The sequence below is a fragment of the Eutrigla gurnardus genome, assembly GCF_963514095.1.
Source record: "Eutrigla gurnardus genome assembly, chromosome: 13".
Lineage (NCBI taxonomy): Eukaryota > Metazoa > Chordata > Actinopteri > Perciformes > Triglidae > Eutrigla > Eutrigla gurnardus.
The window spans coordinates 21,474,886-21,495,717 of NC_139936.1; the positions used below are offsets into that span (position 1 = coordinate 21,474,886).

At 41.7% G+C, this 20,832-nt stretch overlaps 1 long non-coding RNA gene across 1 annotated transcript; it reads left to right on the forward strand.

Annotated features, from left to right (window-relative positions):
- Positions 1-1,593: 1,593 nt before the first annotated feature.
- On the forward strand, positions 1,594-2,574 carry LOC311023863. The gene is made up of 4 exons (XR_014598245.1): positions 1,594-1,672; positions 1,751-1,866; positions 1,950-2,015; positions 2,294-2,574. It is a non-coding gene; the product is annotated as an uncharacterized lncRNA (long non-coding RNA).
- Positions 2,575-20,832: the final 18,258 nt, after the last annotated feature.

Below are 20,832 nucleotides of genomic sequence, written 5' to 3' on the forward strand. Positions count from 1 at the left end.
GCCAAGTTACTTTATCACATTATCCCAGCTGTTTGTGGAAAAAAAACTTGCATGCTGCAGAGCATAGGTCAATTACAAAGCATGAAGGATAAGAAAATAACTAACAGGAGGACCAGTCCTTTACATTCTGACATGCAAAAAGACCATGCATACTGTGTAATGCTCTAATGGTGTAATCACTGCATCACTTCTATCAGTTACACAGTTATAAGAAGATAAGGTAAGATAAGGGACACAGAGGAGCAGCTTCTCACTTAAAGGAGAATAGTGCTGGTCCACCTTAAAGGTCAGCCCACCTTAAGTGTTGCTGAGCCAGAGCAGCCAGAGTTGTTGCTAACTTCAGGGCTTACTCCCTTCACTTTGATTATTAGCTGGCTGACAACAGGACACGGGAACGTAGCTTGGGTCTTGTTGTGGCATTTATTCACCGACACATACAGTAAACTGCACCTGTAGGCTACTGCACACAGCTTCACAGCTGTAACTCCGCCATTCCGTCCCTCCTTACCCCCTCTATGTTTATTGATTGGTCCATCTTTGTTTTTTTATACTTGAACGTCCCATCCAGAGAGCCAACATGCATTTAAAAAAAAATGTTTGTGTTAATTCCTCAAATGAATCAACCTGCATTAGCGTAATTTCAACAGCCTGAATATATACATACACACATACACATATAGATACACACATACATACATACATACACACACACACACACACACACACACAAACTGGATAATAATAATGAGGTCATTGTAACCGTCTTTCAGCAGGTCATTTATCCTCCTGTGAAACAGTGCCGTAAAACACAAATTTCATTCAGTCACACTTTGATTGATAGTTTCAATTAGTTGCTGCTCTTATATGATCATGTTATTCTGTTGCCTTTATACACCAATACATTTTTTTTTTAAATGGACCCTAGAAAAGGCACTGCCAGTATGCCACATGAATACCAAAAACATTGTGTTTGCCAGACAGTGCTGTTAAAGTAAAAGCAATATTAACGTCATTGTCCATGGTAGCCTAATGTCAGCGGCTATGATCCATATCAAATGGATCAAATGTATGGGAAAGTGGTTGCTCATAATTACCATGCGTTTTTCAGTTCATTGTTTGGATTTTCTGACCCGACCTTGGGTGGATAACCAAACCGGTCTACCAGGCACAGGCCCAAAGTCCCAGGGGCCTTCCTTCGCCTACAAATTGTGACTGAAAGAGACACGTACCAACCCAGAAGATATTAACCACAAAGAAACGTAAAACAACTACAAAGAGACAAATAGACTGCAAAAACATAAAAACTACTACAAACGAATGCAAAACAGCAGCAAAAAGACCAAACGAACTACAAAGAGACACAAAACCACAGTGAAATGGACTCTTAATGGGGGCATAATTTTCTAACTGAACATCATGCTGTGTTTATGAAGACTTGAAACTAGTGATTGAGTCCATATATTCATGTTTACAATGTTTACTGATGTGGGGATTTGGGCAGGAAGTCTGACACACTCAGTGACAACACTCACACACCCTACATGGTCACATGATGTCTCATGATCACATGACTGAAATCAGGAAGTGATACATGTTTGGGAGATGCCAGTCAGTCTCTCTTTGTTCTGCCAGCCAACTCTGCACAGCTGAGCTGGGTTCACCTCACATGCAGGTATGGGGGGTCATTTAGGTGTATGTCCGTTCAGTTACTATAACCTAGCTTTAATACATATTTATTCTATTTTATCAGGATAATCTAGTGTGTTTACTCCTTGCGGAGAACACAGACCACTGCATGGCCTTTTCAAGTTGATGGGATCATCACATTGTGACTCCAGCTGCGGAGATATCGACACTGATATGCTGGTAAATTATATAATGCCCACTTTTATTGAATGTTTTAAAACTGTCTTGAAATGTCTACTTAAAGCCTCTCTTTGTGTCTGTAGCACTTGGAATGTTCAACTACACCTGCATAGTTACTGCGATGTGGGACAATTGAGCATACCTGCCAAGTAGGCTTATATTTATTGATTATGTTAAAGGTTGAATATGCTGTGGTGTTAAACTAGGCTGGCAACTAATGTGTTTTATTTCTCTTTTAGAGGAAGGACCAGGCCAGCCACTGTTTTACTGTTAAATCATAGGCCTTTGTGAATTCAACTTGTTTTGTTTTCTTTCTTTTGCTTTTTTTATGTGTCTCTGGGGCCAATGGTCAGTTATAAGTTGGAGTGAATTAATTGAAATGCTGTTGACGCTGGTTGTTCTCCTCTTCCATGTGCTCTCTTCTTAGGCTGTCTCTGTATAAGGCCGGACTCGCACGGGTGTACTGCTCCTCTCCTCAGGGTGACCACACGGGTGAGACACTGTAAGTGGTGTGTAGCATGCCTATAACCGCAACACGGTGTGATATACTGTAGTGGTGTGTTGATATTTTATGTGTAGTGCTTGCTGTGTTGCATGTGTGTACCGGTGTTGGGTTTGCTGTCTCTCGTTCCTGGTCTCCCCAGGGGCCTCCTGAGGAAGAGGGATCTTTGCTCGTGCCAGTCCGACCTTTCCTAATTGAAGAGTTCTAACCAGTTATCTTTTAAATCATTCTATTCATAGCATCCCAGACTTATTGCTTTTATACTGAATATTTTGTATTTATACTAATTGTAATAAATTTGTTATCTTTTATACACAATTGCCTCATTGTCAACTGTCCCTTTTGCGAGGAAGATATATAGCCACACTACATATAAAGAAGAAAAGCTGAGGGGTCCCCTCTGCCCACTATCAGGGGGTGGCGTTGTCAGACAGTTTCGTGGTTATGCTGCTTGTCAGGCACCGCACTGAGGTAATAAATCAAGTCAGAATTAGGGTCATTTTCTCATAGACTTCCATGCTATCGGATTTCTTTTTGCAACCAGAGGAGTCACCCTCTGATGGCCAGCAGAGATGATGCAAGTTTAAGGCACTTAAGCATTGGCTTCACTTTTCACAACAAACAATACGATATGTCAATGTTGCGTATAGCTTGTTTCTGCTACCTCCAATTGGGCAAAATATATAATGCAAGTTTTATTGCAATCATCTTTTTTAAAACCATGCAAAGTTTTTATGTCACCTTGAAGTGACATTACACTGTCAACTGTAGGAAATTACATTAGTGGAGCTCTCTATGTGCACTGTACTGTCAACGCATCCGGTGCTGAACGTGTCTCAATGGTGAATATGTAGTTAAATGTGTACACTGCAGAATTACCATGAATAAATCCTGGCGTCCCTGTGCCAACATGTATTCGCCTCGGTGAGTTGTTGTTCTGTTTTCTCTGAGAGTCACCGAGAGAAACCCCTTCACATTCATTGCACTCTGTGACTTATTTGGCTCTGATTCAGGATTCTAAGTGGTTGGAATTTTGGTCGTGCCTTCCTGTTACATTTTTCTCCCATATTGTGCCTCCCATTTCTTTTCAAATAGCTGAAACTGACCTGTCAGGTAACAATTTATCAGTCAGTTCCAGTGCACAATGCATTTGTTAATAATGTCAAGAACTCAACCCACTCTTTCTCTGTGGCACTAAATGCTGCACTGTGAGGGGAAATCAATGCTCTGTGGTTTAATAACACAGAGGGCTCTGGTTAAGATGGAAACATTTTAGTCCCCTGATTTTTTTTCCTCTTTTTAATGCACAAAATGCTTGTCAGCCAGTTAATAAAATATAAGGTTGTTTAGACAAACTACTGCTGATTCACTTTTGTCTGATCAGCTCTCAGACCTGTTTTTGCACAGCCTTTACTAAAACAGCAATGTCACATGTACATGATGTGTGACACTGCCAACATATTAAATAGAAATGCACAATAAGAGCAAATATAAGCAATATATTATGCAGTGATAACCTGAAGAACAAACGTTCCAACTGGACCAGGACAACCTGTTTCAATGGTGATATTGGTAACTTTTTTGTTTTTATCATTTATGTATGTATATAGGCTACATTCATCTTTAATGATTATGGACGGGCCCCACATTTTCATCAATACTGCCAAAAAAATGGCAAATGTCCCAAACTATAAGCAAGTGTGCGTTTTGCCCAAATGTTATGTGGACATTGTGGGCTTTGAGCCCTCTTAGTTTGCGGTATATATCTGTATAATATTAAAGTCCCAGTCGGCAACATTTGTTTGATCATATTCACTGAAGCCGACACTATGCTCCCATAACACATAAATCATCCGGTTTTAGAAAAAAAAATGCACCTCTACGTGCACCTAGAGCCTGTTGTTTGTTTTGCAAAAAATCAACAGTGCCCGGATCATCCTGTCCAATCAGCACGCAGGGCTGTGTTCGTGCACACACAGAGCCCCTCCCCCCTCGGGTCGTTCCACTATCACAGGGGGGAGGCGGAGGGAAGTAGCAACAAGCTTCCAATTCCTCGTTAAAAACCGAAACGAGGAGGTCCAAAACAACAAAGGCAAAGAAAACACCGGTGGAAGATAAGGAAAAAAAGAAAGATGGCGACGGTGCCTGTGATAAAACCAGAGTCAACATTGGACCTGCGTTTCAAAGGTGGCGTGATCTAAGGGATTTCAAAGGGCACGAAGTCGAGGGGAAGGAGCTCGGTGATCGAGGGGGAGGAGTGTGAGAGTTTTAAACATTCAAAATCTGACAGAGTGCCCTCGATCCGCCGGCCTTGCCGACTTAAAGAGAACACTCACCATATAACCCTAAAAGGGTGAAAGGGTAACACACTGTCAGTATTCAAGGTGCATCTAAACATCCGCACCAATAGTTTTTTTTTGTGCACAGCGAAGAGTTCAGGTCAGGATACACCACTGTCCTAACTTTCACTGTTGATGCACATCAACTCTCCAGAAAAAGAAGCAATTTTAGCACACACTCCCTGGAACAGAAACTCCCATTGTGTCTACTTATGTCTGTGCAGCACAGCCACTGTTTGCACTTAATGTCAGTTTACATGCATCATAAAACGCTACGGTGGACGAGTGTTCCACTTTAGGTTTTTCCCGTACAAATGGATATGCTTGAACGACGTATGACTGGTTTAATAGATATCAACTGCATGTGTATCTCGGTCATTAGTTATGTGGTCTTCATTCAGTTTTTTGTCTCAGTCTGTTCAGGTATTTGTAACAGTCCCAGACTGAGAACCCTCCAACATTCGATACGATTCCTGTAAAACAGGAGAAAGAATGAGACTTCCATTCAGTGCAGCTTCCCTCAACAGAATCCTATTTATTAGCCAATATGCAAAATATATCTCTGTATGTTGTTTTCCATATTACAATGCTGTCTGTACGTCAACATGTGTACATGGTGCAATATACAAGTTTTAAAACTTCACAAGCCTGTAGGAGAAAGAATGAGGCAGGTGTTTCCGTTCAATGCAGCTTCTCAGCGGAAGAGGAGGCAAGGAAAGCAATAGTTGCAATAATTGGCCATTATGGCTCATATTAGAACATTCCTCTCACACAAATAAAGTTACCGGAAATTAAATAATATAATAATAATGTTTCTTGACAGACGGTCCTTTGCAGATTTTGTTAATTCTCTTAGCTTTAATGGTTTGACTCACCTAAACTATATAAGCTCAAAAGCACTGAGGAATTAATTATTGTTGCTATTGTTAATAAAATCTAGATGCAACTTAGAGTGAGGATGCATCTCGGTTCTGATCTTGCTGGTTTGTTTACAACCTTCCATAGAAAGACTTTGAACATTTCTGAATTCAATGGTTATCATTTCTCCAGCGTTCCAAGCCCAGTCATCTGTAAATTGGAGCATAACGTGACTCCCTTCAGCTGGTGGCGGCTCGGCTGCCATCTCGTTTGCAGTTCCGTAATAACATTTTCCAATGAAGAAAAGTGGTTTAAGAGGAAGGAGAAATGAACTGGAAAGTGAAGAACACAGTTAATGAGGGGATGCACAGAGGGAGTCAATGATGCCTGAAGACTTAAAAGACATTTATTCAAGCAATTGTAGGCATTCAATTACACTTGATCAACAGCAGGGTTCTAACCTTCCTCCCTCCTTTTAGAACATCCAAAACCATCCAATGTGTGTGTACAAAGAAAGGACCTTTTTTTTTATATGCACCGGATGATTGAATGACCCATGTTGGCGTCTGTCTGTTGATCTGCAGTAAACCGATGAATGCCAGTTAGGGGGCTGCTGGGAGAGAGAAAGAACTGATGTGTGAAAGGTGGAAATGTGTTTAAAAAAAAAGAATCTGACTCATGACACCTCCATTCATTTATGAGCTTGACGTTTGTGTTTGATTTGCTGTGACTCATCTCGCTGGAGCTAGAGACAGCGGGGTGGGAATGAAAAGTCGATATGCCACACTATTAGGATTCGGTGGGAGATTAGCTTTGATTGTGTCTCCGTTGGTGGGGAGATAATGCATGCTTTTTTTAAATAATCACTTGTGGTAGTTCTATCTTTTTGACTGTCAAACGTAGCATCGAGCGGAGCAGTCCTGCATTTAGTACTTTGTTAAGACTTAAATTGACGGTCGGCTCTTGTTTTTCAGTCTCCATGTGTGGCGCCATCAAAACAGCAGGAGAAGAAACAAGAGAGGCAGCAGCTTAGAAAACCAACGCATATGGTACAAGTCAGGACAACACGCCACACATTAAAGCATTCCAACTCCTGAAATACACCCACACAACTCCAACATCACCAGACTATGGTGACAAGCCAAAAGGAAGGATGATGGATAATAGCGGATATGATTATAGCGATCATTTATTTGGCAACACTATCAGCCTATTAGTCACTTTATCACTTTAAATATTTGGTATTTCATGCTTTTTAATTCCTCATTACAACCCCGTCTTTTTTCATGCTGTTCCTCACGCCATCCAATCAAGATATCAGGTAAACTCTTCCTCTTATTTTTAATATGTATTCAATTAAAGGAATGATTTTTTCTTTGTATTTTTGTCATACATATTATATAGATATGCAATGATGATAATTTCTGGATTATATGTATGCCAACTTGATGTCCATCGAGTTCTTGCAGTCCTTAGGATGTGAGTGTGTGTGCTTGTGCGTGTTCATAAAGTAGTACCTACTTTAGTGTATGTGTTCTTTGGTTGATATACTGTGTCAATATTTTTTGTTACATGTTTTTCCTCCTGATTTGTGAAGTGGGATATAATATGTTTTTTGGGGTATCTGTTGGTTGGCCTGTTGCTTTCTGTTGCTGTGAAATATTTACGTGAAAACATCGATGGATAACATACTCACATTGTTGCTATTTGAAATCATCCCTTTCCTTTACAAGTTTATTATTTTTCGAATCATCAGTGAAATGTGTGGTGGAATTGTTAAAATATTGTTGTTACTACTATGGTTACTAGTATTACTATTATGGGAATTACTCTCTGAGAAGACAGCATTCACCTGCAGTGTATTTGGTTGAGTAGAGCATCTTCAAAAAATAAAAACATTGCCCACATTGTGGAAACACGGCAGGTGTTCTCAGAACTAGTTCATCATATGCACACCATATTCATGAAATAATTGCTGTCCTTTGAAATCTGGTTCCAGTGACCCACAGCTAGAGAGGTTACTCAGCAGCAGTACATCGCAGAGCCTCACAGGTAACATCAAGCACACAGATACAGTATCTCTTGCCAATTTAGTACACGCTACAGGGATGTGTTGCACAAGAACGTCACCATTAATGCAGTGGAAGCATTTATAAAATGTCACACTGACTGAACGAAACAAGTGGTGGAATTTTTTACTGTAATTTTTTTTTTTTTTTTTACTGTAATGACCTCATGGTAATTCAGTTAATGTATAATATTAGAATTGTGAGCATTGCACATTTGCTAAGGTCTAAAAGTAGCCTCTATGTTTTTTTATTATTATTAATTCATAAGTCGTATAGATGGAATGGAATACATTCTCTGATAAATGAGTTGTTAAAGATACAACTTGTTAAAGATGGAATACCTGTAACTCCCATAAACTATATTTTCATTTCTCATATTTATTACCGGGGCATGTATGTGACAGAATCAACATCTGAAAAGGAAGTGTGGGGAATGGACAAAGTGCAGCAAACCTTGAGATGATTGCCGAGCCGCATTCTGCTCAGGCCTGCCAGACGAAAACACCACGAAAAGCCCAATGACCACCCCAGGAAGAGAGCTACTCCACTACCCAACGCACGCCTGGCTGTCTGGTCCTAAGAAAATAAGATGGATGGAATCAGTCTTCAGGTTCACCCAGGACTGCGAGATCAGTGAATGTCGTGCCCCCAGCTGTCTCCACTGTGGCATCACGCCTCAAGCTGCACTTGACATACAGGTCAGCAGGTCTCCGGCTTTTCTGTTTTACAAACCTTACTTTCAGAATGACAATCAATGATCCTTCAACCTTTTATATGGGTTATTTAAAAATAAAGATGTCATTCTAATATCCAACACTCACTTAAAGTGTTCATTCGTGGAATTACAAAGCAGATTATTTCTTTGAGTTGAATTACATGAAGCGGGCTTCGTGGTAGTCTGTGTAGAGTTGCGATTACAAAGGTTCTATATTAATGTGTCTCGTGAAAATTGCTTGTCATGACGGCACTAAAACATAACCAATGAACTTGAACTCGAACTTAAATGATAGATGATGCAATACACAACTCCTCGAGGTATAAGTATAGATTAAAAAAACAGTAAGAGGCTCTATTATATAAAATGTAATTGACCTCTAGTGTACTGTCTAGTAAGATGTTTCACGCTGACTCTCTTAGAATTACATTATGCTTGGCTCCATTTTAAATGACCATGCATCATGCAGTTAAAAAAACACATACAATTGCTCAAATGCATCCCAAAGCCAATCGTGCACCATTTGAACTGACACCCTACTTTCCAGTTGATGTTTTGTGCCAGTCAGCGTCCATTTTTGTGACAGTGCTGTCTGAGACTTCAAATTCTTTCAAGAGACAGACTTTTAACTAAACAACAGTTATTTGCAAAGCATCATGTGGAAGATGCGGGGGTGGACACAGCACCATGACCACCTGTCAAAGCTAATGCAATGCAACACAACAGCTCTGTGACAAATGGTACCTTTTAAGGAATTTGTAAGAGGCTTTTGTTGTATTTCTGGGCTGTACTTGTAAGGTGAAACTGGGCTAAAAATCTTGTGAGGGGAGTATTGCAGCCAATTTTTGGTCAAGTCACCTGCAAAATGTAATAAATTACTCATCATCACATATGACCAAGACTAATTGTCTATACAGCCACTCTGCGGAAATACACCTGTGTTAATAGCACGGATTTATATAGAGGAATTAATACAGCATTGGAGCCGAGTATTCGTTCATTACTGTGAAATTTGCTCCGTCGTGCAGGAAGCGAAACAAGTTTGATTTCAGGGAAAGAAATTAAGATGAAAATGACCAGGATCATTCAGTGATCTTCTGCATTCATGAGCCCAAATAGCAAGCACTTGCATTTCTTTTAACCACCCTTCCAGCTCTCATTCACATGAATGGGGGAAGAGCAAGAGCACTGGAGATTGCAAGATATATATCTATACAGATATATGTCTATTTATATATATATATATATATATATTCAAAGAATAATTGTAGTTACAATTTAAATCCCACTGTGCTGCACACTGAAGCTGACATTAGTGTTATAAATAGGCCTAGTGAGCCATAAGGTAGTCTCTCATAAGGGATAAGGCCAATGATTTATTTTCACATTCCCCTCCAGAGATGTACAGGTGGCCTGTAAAGGTATGCTGAGGTGTCTTTATAGCCCTCATTAGCATACTCCTAGAGACTGCTGACACTTGCAATGCCCAAAGAAAAGCAAGTCTCTCAGTAAATGAATTACATTTGACTCTTTGACCAAGAGAGGTCCGGAACCCCCCTAAAGGAATTAAGGTGATTTCCTGAACCTCTTTACTTTCCATGCAGTCTCTTATTTCTGAAGACTCTTCCAGCAGCCTGATGAAGCAAAGCCTGTGTGATGGAAGCGTCAGCATATGTCTGAAGTATTACTATTGTCAACGGTTTTTCCTCATTATCTTATGTAAACAAACTGATCTATTGCTTTTATTGGATGCAGCTGTGTTTTCCATGCTCTGATACCTCTGTGAACATGCTGCATGGTTCCTTTGAGAATAGGATGTAAAGTAAGTATTTTCACAGCCATATTATCTTTCTTTCACCTGACTCTGGGGATTTTTGTTGTTTATGTGACATCATTACCACTTTGCCTTACAACTGTGACCCACCAGTGTCCAAATGTTTAATGAAACAGGAACCTAATTAGTGCCTGAATTCCAAATCACCATAGACTGATTCATGAGCGACTGAACCATGGACCAATTTAAGACACATTTGTGTTTTTGTTTACCTTAAAATTATGTGATGTTTGTCCCTTTCTTCATGGTAAATGTCATTTCATTGTGCTTCTGCATGGGAAGCTAAATTGAATGGAGGAATTACTTTAAAATTGCTCGATACTTAAATGTGACTTACTCCTTGGCCTCATCCACCCACCACTGGCGATTAATATTTGCACATACAAATTTTTTCAAAACACAGTAAATAAACGGTTATTACACTGGTGTTAAATAAAAAGTTAGCTTCATCTGTGTCCTTTGTAATTAGTTCCCATGCTATTTTCTTTTCATTTAATTTCTTTTGAGGTGGAAGGGCTGATTAATGACTGTCTGGAGCACCTGAGGGATCAGGGTGATTCTGGTTAAATGAATAGAACATTTTCTATTGGACAATTCTGCAAACTCTGGATTACGTTAAAAAATGTTTTTAATGCTCAATGCCAATTTTAAAGTATTTCCTTCAACAATATCTGCATTGTGTTACTGCAGAACGGTTAATGGGAAAATATTTAGGTGACAGCGAATTAACTGGTTGAGAAATGACAACGTTAGGGAAACTTAAAGATCTGCGCCAGGTATGTCTGCAACGACCACTGCTTTAATGAACAGGTGAGACAGGCACCTCACGGGCATAACAACCACCTGAAGCATTTATTTAGGCTTCGAGACTACTGACCAAAATAATTAGTCAGTAGCAGAGGTGGGTAGTAACGCGCTACATTTACTCCGTTACATTTACTTGAGTAACTTTTTGGAAAAATTGTACTTCTATGAGTAGTTTCAAAGCAGCATACTTTTTACTTTTACTTAAGTAAATTTGTGAAGAAGGAGCGGTACTTTTACTCCGTTACATTGGGCTGATTCTGCTCGCTACTTTTTTTTTTTTATCGATCCGTCTGCTGCATGGTCTGTTTTGTTTATGTGGGGACCAGAGCAATGATTTAAGGTCGGGACTTCCCAGAGGCTCTGTGACTATCACATGACTGCATCTCACCAATCAAATGTAGCCACTAGCGACGTCTAACTCCGTTTCACCAATCAGGCAGAGCCTAAGCCATCACATGACCGCACACACATTCCCCGCGGCAAACAGGCGGAAAAGAGCGCAGAAACAAAACGATGGAGACGGCATGCAATTCCGAAGAAGCCGAAGAGGAGGAGGCACAACACCCCTGGCCCCACATAAAAGAAATGTTCACACTCCAGGCAAAAAAAAAAACAGCTACATTATGCGTTGCCATTTGTGTCTCCCGAAACAAGTGGAGTTATTTATTTATTATTGTTTATTATAAACTGTTTCAGTTGTCTAAGGGAATTCTCCGTGCATTATTTGACATTATTTGACCTGATTAATAAAGGAGGTTACTCGGCAGTTACTCTGTACTTGAGTAGTTTTTTCACCCATTACTTTTTACTCTTACTCAAGTAACACAGGGTGACAATACTTTTTACTTTTACTTGAGTCATATTATTCTAAAGTAACAGTACTCTTACTTGAGTACAATTTTTGGCTACTCTACCCACCTCTGGTCAGTAGTAGAGATTTAACCAGGCTAGGTGAAACCTCGTACATGGCTGGACTGTGTGGTAAACAACTGCTTTATTGCAGATAGGTTAAACTTCTCAACCTCAACGATTATTTTTGTTAAACACAAATAAAATCCATCTCTCTCTCAACTCATACCGTCTCTACAACCTGCAGCCTGTAAGTCAGTCACCAGGGCAACACTGTTGTTGATGACGGGAACAAATCATGTGATTTCCCTCCTGTTTTTGTTATTGTGGCATTAGCACAGCTGTACGTCATACTGTGCTATTTCCCTGTTAATACTCTAATACTATAAATGTCACACAGTTTTGTGGTGACTAAATATCACGTTGGTGAGGAGTTTCAGGCACAGCCCAGCCAACAACAACTTATCCAACAAGCCAATTCATAACACATACTAGGGATGCAAATTATCGAGTAATTCATTAATCGATACTTGTTTCATCTTATCGATCGATGATCGATTAATTGATAAGCGGCAATTCTTCCGAGAAGCTGAATTTCCCTCTGAATAGGTTCTATCTACTGCATACGTAACATAAAATGCTATCTTCCTTATGATATAAAGAAAAATGCAAATCATGTTTTGAATAATTTCATTTTAATGCATCAATTTGGTGAATTTTGAGAACCAAAATATACATATCGTTTCCTGACCAATTTCTTACAAACTGCTGGTTCTGATCCAAATGTTGACATACTAAATGGGGTTGAGGAGTTTAAGCATTCAAGAAAAGATGAGAACAAAAATGACACAGTGCTGAGCCTTTAAACTATTTGTTTATTATGACTATTATTATTATCATTATTATTATTATTAATATAAGTGTGTGACTATTCCTCAGCCTTCCTTGGTGTTTTGGAATGTGGCCAGGACAGGCGATGCGATGTGGGCGGGGACGGAGATAAAATAATGTAACTTTCTGCGATGCGAGTGAAGCGAGTACCAATCGGAATGTAGAATAGAGATGATTGACAGTTGACGTTAACAGAGAGTTCCGCAGAGAGTTGCTGCTTGAAACTAGTTTTTTTTGCCAGCGAGTAGAATTCAGCGAGTAAATGAGTAGCGACGTATGTGAACGGGGCTATACGCGCCGTCAAACTCGCCAGCTGAGGGGGGGTCGCCGTGGGGGACGCCTTGCCATGGCGACGGGGGAAAACAGAACGTTGATGAGCCAAACCAGCCGCGAGGATTTCCCCTTATAATAAGCGCTGCTGCCCTCCTGTTTAGGCCTATCATTAGAGCCGCTAGTTAGGTCCATTTGCCTTGATAAAATAATTTTGGGCAAACATCGAGACTATGGCGGCTGAAATTAGACTACTGCGGTGCGCCATAGTCTCGTCGTGTGGGAAACACTGCTCTAAGTGTCCCGCTTCTTCTAATCGATAATTGATTAATTGTTTGCATCCCTACATACAACATATCGATGATGTTTGCGATCTTCACTTAGAGTTTTGCTGTCTATTAGGGGATCAGTAAGGTTGTTTAGACAGGGGTGCTAACATTTGCTACGGCTGCTGTGCTAAAGGTAGTCACAGCTTCATGAGCAATGCCCCTCAATTGACCAATGGTGCAACTTGATCAGTCAGTTACTTAATTACTGACTTTCAGCCGCAGAGCCACACAAAGGAGCATTAACTGAGGGTCAGTGAAAGTCGTCTCGAGTCTCCTTTCTGCCACGCTACATAAAGAGCAGACTACCGCCAGCGTTTGACAGAAATCATAATGTTTGAAATCGTCCTATATGAGAATAATTTCGCAGGATACTGGACTGAGCCTTGGAGATAGTGTGGGTTTTCTTGTCTGGCTTTTCACTCTGCTGCCTCGAGCTCAATGCAATGTAGATCATTAGCAAGGACCATACCACAACATTCAAGGCAGTTTATAAAGATTTAATAAGATAAGAAAGTATAGGATGCTGAGCATGGCTGAACAGTTGAACGTGGGGGAGAACAGGGATGAATGCGGAGGAGGAAGTTGTCCATTTGTCTGTCTGCATGAAGGCTGGGGAGGAGGAGATTCAGTGAGGATGTCTCTGGAATAGTCATTTGAGCCAGTGGTACCCGAAACCCTATAGTACCACAGTAAGTAAGTATTCACAGGATTGAAGAAGAGGGGATGAAGGGAAGGAAGAGAGGGTGGGTGAATAGGGATGAGCAGAGGGAGGGATGATGTGGGTGGGAAATGAATGACCCAGAGGGAAAGGGAGAGTGGAAAACTCAGAAAAACCAGCCGGTGCACCTTCGTTCTGAAAAGACAAGTCAATGGGGAAGTGCCTTAAATTGTCATTCCCTCTGCTGGACATCAGGCGACTCCTCTGGTAGTAAAAATAAATCAGATTCTATATAAGTTAAAAGAAAATGACACAACTTCTCACTTGATTTATTATAGTAGTAAACATCATAATCATGAGATTACAGTCACATTTAGAGTCGAAGAGAGCATAAAGCAGGGTATGCTTTAGGGCGTGGCTACCTTGTGATTGACAGGCTGCTACCACAGCATCACTACCAATGCAATTCAATTACTTTAACACTTAGCTGTAAAGTTTACCTTGAATTATGGAAGTAAACATTGTTATCAGCTTCACACCAGAAGCCAGATTGTGACAGATGCAGGAAGCTCTGTTGCTAGTGTTCGTTCCCTGCAGTCCAAATATGGTCAATCCATACACTGGTTGCCTCCAAAATGGCAACAGTCAAAATCCAGGATGGTGACGTCCACAAAGCAATGGGTGACGTCACACTGACTGCACCCATTCTTATATACCGTCTATGAGACCAATAGTACAGGTTGCCCATGTATAAGCAGGTGGTGATTAGAGCCTGAACCTAAGTTAACTTAAACTTGAATTTTGTTTGTTCGCTCACAGCATTAAAAAATAATGTGTGTTTTCAGAAACTCTGACCCCAAAACCAATACTGATCATTCACAAAATACACTAAGCTGAGACTATTTCTTTGGTAGAAGGTATTGAATTTTTTTTTCAAAACCCCATTAGAACATTTGTGTGACTCTTAAATCCATTCAGGCTTACAAGAAGAATAACATGGGTGCACAAACATTACATTTCAATTTTGGAGAAGGCCGCTGACTTCTCTGTTAGGGTCGATGGCAGAGACTTGGCAGGTAAGACTATAGTAAGACTATACTGCAAAGCCCATGAGGGTTTCACTGTCAGTGTTGTGTGTGTCGCTGTATCTCGGATCAGGGAGGAACAGTGACAAACTGCTCTTCGCAGTACATCCGTGGTGACTGCCAGGTTCTGCGGGGTCACATTGGCAACAACAATCAATAATCCCACCACCACATGGCACTGGTGGGGCGCGTGCATGCACACGTATGAATGTGTATATTTGTTTCCCCCAACCATGGCTTGGTATCTTCCACCTATGTCTGTTATTCCCTCCCTCCTCTCTTCCCCTCTCTCTCTCTCTGTCTCTCTCTCTCGCACAACACGTCATTTCCCCTCACATGACCATCCTGCTCTGAGCCCTCATTACTAGCTTATTGATCGACCCCATTGCTTTTCCTCGCACCCCCCCCCCCCCCTGCCTGCTCTGTCGCGGCGGTGTCTGTATATGATACTGCCTGTCGATAGCATCGCTTTCCATGTAGGAAACAGAAATGATGTGCAGTTGCGGCTACATCTCCTTAGTGATCAAAAACACACAAAACCACCACGTCAAAAAAAGCAAATGAATGTAGGGCGGGGGTGTGCGCGTCGAGGATTGCGTCTAGGAAACAGTTGGCAAGCCGCAGATAAGCAGATGAAATACAAACAAAAGCAATATTCATCCATCAGAAAAAACAGACACGCTGTGAAGTCTCATCGTACTTCGCCGTGTGCGTCTGCTTGTTTGTTCACAACCAAACCAAACCCACTCCTCCGCTGTTTCCCCCCACATCACTAAAACTCAGGTGTGAATCCAGTCGACTTACCTCCACAACAAGAGTACACGCATTACAGGGCGGGATAAAGGGAGGAACAAGGATCAATACCCCCCTTACCATCCTAGTTTATTTCAACCACCCCCAGCTGAAGCAGAAGGCGGTGTCTTCACAAAATATGACAGGGATAGTGATCCACAAAGGACCTAAGCCTCTCATTCCATCCATGACAGAAAGCACAGGAGAGGTGGGCGTCGGAGAAGGGGCATTGTGAATACCTGATGAGTTCAACCAAGGAGATTCAATCAGGCAGAGGAGAAGGAGAGGAGGCAGTCGTGGGGGGGGGGGGGGGGGGGGGGCAAGGCCGTCTCATCCTGAAAGGTTTCTTTCCTCCTACCTTTCCTGTTCTCTCCTCTGTGGATATCTCTTTTTCTCAGTCCTTTCTTCCCTTCCTCTCATTTATCCATCCTCCTCTGTCTTTACAGCCTCACGCTCGGGCTCCCTCTGCCGCTCCATCACTCTCTGTGTCCTCGTCCCCTGCTTGCTGCAGTCCCAAGAGGGCCACTTAAGCTAAACAAGGGATTTGAAGATCAGAGGCCAATCTGCCGTGAGAGGTAAACACAGGAGATTTTTGCCGTCCTTAGAAGAGATGCAGTGACTTGGGATGATGGTATCGGCTGGGCTCAGTCAATTAGTCTCCATGTAAAAGTTATTACCGCTATGAATCATTGACAGTTCGCAATTTAAAAGCAGCATGAGGGAGCGATGGCAGCATGTGAATTCACGGTTCTGTGCTCTGACTGTTTTTCACTTTGTTCATGAAATTCAAGTAATACATTTGAAAGGCAGTATGAAGAAATAGCATGAAACCCAGGCTGTTCTCCAAGAAGACTCCTTAAATATACATGATATAATTATAAATAGCCACTCATGGTCGCTGCCCTTTGTTGGCACAGTAGCTGAATTACAGTGATGTTACCGCTGAATTAGCTGTTGTTCTCCCTATTTCATTAAAAGTCCAATATATGGGATCTGGAACATTAATGTAGCAGCAAACAACTATTTTATATGTAAAGATACAGTTTACTAATGTCTATCTTAGCAGAGAGGGAAGGCAGTTTCCATCTGTGTCAAAGCTTTTCCTTGCTTTGTTTCTATAGCACGGCCAGGTAAAAATGGCACCTGTAGAGACTCCTGACTTGGGGCAATAAAATAATAGATTTTAGGATGCTAATTAGCAAAATTTTATGTCATAAGTTCATATCTTACATTAAATTGGCTAATATGCTACATAAACCTCCTGGGGAAATTAGCTTTTCTGCCGGGACGGAGAAAAAAAACACAACACTTCAAAGATGACCCAGCATAGCTCACAGGTTGCCTTGTCTTTTCAAGACACCATGGCCACTGTCCAGTCACAGAAGACGGAGAAATTTATTTATGACCTTAAATTCAAAAGTTAAATTGAATTGTGGATTTGAAGAATTCTGAACCTCAATTAACGGTAATAGAATTACATTGTTTTTTAAGGAAAATGCCAGCTCATCAATTGTGAGGATTTGTTGCTTTCTCAATTTTTATGTCATTGTTATTAGATTCTACATTTGCTTTACATTATTAGTTCAACACAACCAGCAATTCACAGACATCACCCGTAATTAGACGGACATTTTTCATCATTTCTTGACATTTGAAAGGATAAAAGATTAATTGAGCAATTGAAAAAAAAATTGATAGATTAATCATTAATTTAAATAATCAGCAGTTCCACGCCTGATACTCCTACAAAATGACCTTGACACATTAAGTATTGAAATGTATCGCTGTCATGATATTCACTAAGCAATATTATCCTTCCCTTCAACTTCAAAATAAGGCTTGTTTCCCAAAGAGATGTGAATTTGTTCTGAGTCAGTTGTGTGCAGATTGACATGTGAAGACCTACAAAACCAAATTTTCTGCTGCTTCATTAAGACGATCTGCCTTGACATTCTCAGTGATCCAAGATAACAACAAAAGGATCACAGAGCCCTTTTGTAGCAGTTACGTAAGACTGCTCGGCTGTAAAAAGGTTTGCCGCTGGTAAAAGCATCTTCAACCACCAATATGCCAGTGCCGCCGCTGTCTCGTAGCACGCGTGCAGCAACGTGATGCAAACGTGTCTGATGTAGGTGCGTACCACGCATCAAACACTGAAAGCCGTCTCTTCACCCGAGGCTTTCTTCTCACAAGAAAATGCTTTTTTAGTTTGATGAGACACAAAGATCCACGGGACAGTGACTGTAAAAGTGCACTAATGAGGTGAATTCAGCAAGAACATTGTCCAATATATCTTATTAAAGGGGGTCAGTGTAAGGAGAAGCAGACAATTTATAGAAAATTGTTTAATTCAGCATTAACCCTTGTATATATAATAGTGGAGTATAGGTGTTTAAATCTGCGTTGCAGAGAAAAAGATGTAAAAAGAATGAACTTACTAATCAAAGATGATAACTGAAATACCCACTAAGGAGATCCCAGCCCACAAAGGGCTCTATTGCCCTTCTGTATTTATTCCTGGGCCCACCAGAACCCACGAGGCACCGCGGCACACTTCCCTCCCATACTTATCCCAAATCCACTGAGACAACAAAATTCTTCAGCTGAGGGTCGGCAGAAATGGGAGAGGTGTTGGCAAGTTAGAGATTAGACTTTGAGATGGAATATGCAAACAGATAACGTGGGAGCGCGATGGAGAGAAAGGCGACGATCCATCCGAGCAGGTGTTAATTGGATACATCCATGTGCTGCTTTCTGCACCCTCTAGAGCACGGGAGCCACCGCCCCCAGGTGGAGCGGTGGTGTCGTGATGGCGGCGGCCCGCAGTGGGGCATTGATTATGCGCCGTCCGATCCTGGGGGAGACAGCCACTGCAGCGGGGAGAAGCTGTGTTTAAGGCAATGCTTTAAATGCAGCCCCCATCCTTGCTTTGTGTGGGCGTGTGGTGCTGTGTGTGTGTGTTTTGTGCGTGCAAGGCTACGCGTGTGCGTTAGCAGTTTTTCCTCTAACCCTGAGGGATCAGCCTCGGGACTGAAAGGCAGTTTTGAGGGGAAAGACTCATTATGATCGTGCCTTGGGAAGTAGGTACACTCCCTGCATCTCCACCGACATCTGTTACCTCCGGCAGCTAATTTTTATCAGTTACCTGTCCAAATCTCTCTCTTCCCTGTCCAGCGTGTAAACACAGTGGCAGCCTGTAATGACATACAGCAGCAGCCATAACATCTCTCCCATAGCAACCATTATTTCAACAGCAGCGCTCTCTTCCTGCATAGTTATGGCACTGTCTGCAGTAAGCAACAATAATCAAAGTCACGACGAAGGCATAGACAACATTGATACTGTTACGCTGGCTAGCATGCAGAGGACGGGGAATCAAGCATTGGTTTTTGCTCTGTTAATCAGTGGGAGTTTGTGCGACGGACAAGGCAACAGCCAAACCCCATCAGAGGCCCCAGTTGCCACATGTCATCGTTCTGGCTGCAGGAAATGGATGTGCTTCATTTCGCCGCCCATAATACTGCAGGGGTAACCACCCGACTCCCCAGAGGGCATGTGCTGCTGTATTAAAACTGTCCATCGTCTTGGCGGCCACTTCTCTTGCCTTTTCGACCGGGAGCCGAGGGAGTTAAAGGGTTCATGCCGAAGAGCCCGCTGTCTCTAAGCTCAAATATTGCTCGTCTGCACGGCAACACTGCCTTTTGAGTCAGTCCCCACGCCGGATAAAGTCACAGAAACTTGGCGAAATGGGGAAAAGGGATTGATGCCCAAATATGTCAGAATCAAACACGAAGAATTAGTCGCTTTTCTTAAGAGAATCACTGCTTTTTTTCCTCCCCCACTGTGTTTTGGACTTTATTGAAGTTCATGTTTGAGCATGGATAGTACACTGGTATTGCTACGCTTCATCTCTGTAGCGGTGACAGTTGATGTGGCTGCAAACGACCGAGACCATGAAACCGTTTGAGCAGCCTAGGTCTGAGGGATGGGGAAATATTAATCTGCGCAACTCACACATGCCACAACATTTCTGTACAAAGTGTAGTTTGGCGAAACACCCAGTGATCATGACAGCCAGGAACGGGTCACTGTTCAGCACTCATACGCTTTAAGAAGTGAAAATGGGTCTCATATCCCTGAGTCATAAACTAATACCGCGGGTGAAAGCACATTATCAGTCTGCATGTTACACAGAGGCGAAAGCTGCAAAGGAGGCTCAGCTCTGAAGAGTTTTGAGGGTAAAAGAGCAGAAACAAATCGGCCCACCTTCAACTTCTAATAGCAGGGTGCGACGAAAATGTTGATCCTCATGAACGGAGACGAAGAGAGAAAAAATCAGCATTTCCTCTAATTGTATTAACAGTCTTATTTTTGATTACAACCACAAACATGACTGCGGAGGGACTTTGGCCACACCCACGCACACAACGAGCAGCGACCGAAGAGCAAATTCATTAGACTCAATATTTTCTTATGATCTTAGCTTCCTCTTGTTTCTGCATTATTGTTGTTATTGTTTCATCAATTTGTTCCCAAGAAGTAATGGATAATATCTGATACTCATCTATAACTCTCACAGCTGCCCTAAAAATGTCATTGCAGTACAACCATATCTCCCCGAGGGCCAGTATCCTTCCCCTCGCTGCACTAGTGAGAGCCCACCCCCCCACCCTCTCTCGTCTCTTCCTCGCCTTCCCCACCCTTTCAACTTTTGCTGGGAGCTGAGGCCCTCTAACGCTCTTCTTTATTTTCCAAGCAAAAAAAAAAGCACAGCATGCTTGATCAGACCGGTTTTTAAACAAAGGCTTCAAAATGATGTAACTTAGGCTTTGACTCGATGTCGCCTTTGTTGTTGATGCTGACGCCTGTGTTTCTTGTTAGTGATGCATCGCACCCCCGAGAAAAGGAGAAGTTGCGGATCAGGATTTCAGCGGCGGTGAAGCACCCACAGTGAAGTCTAAACTTTAA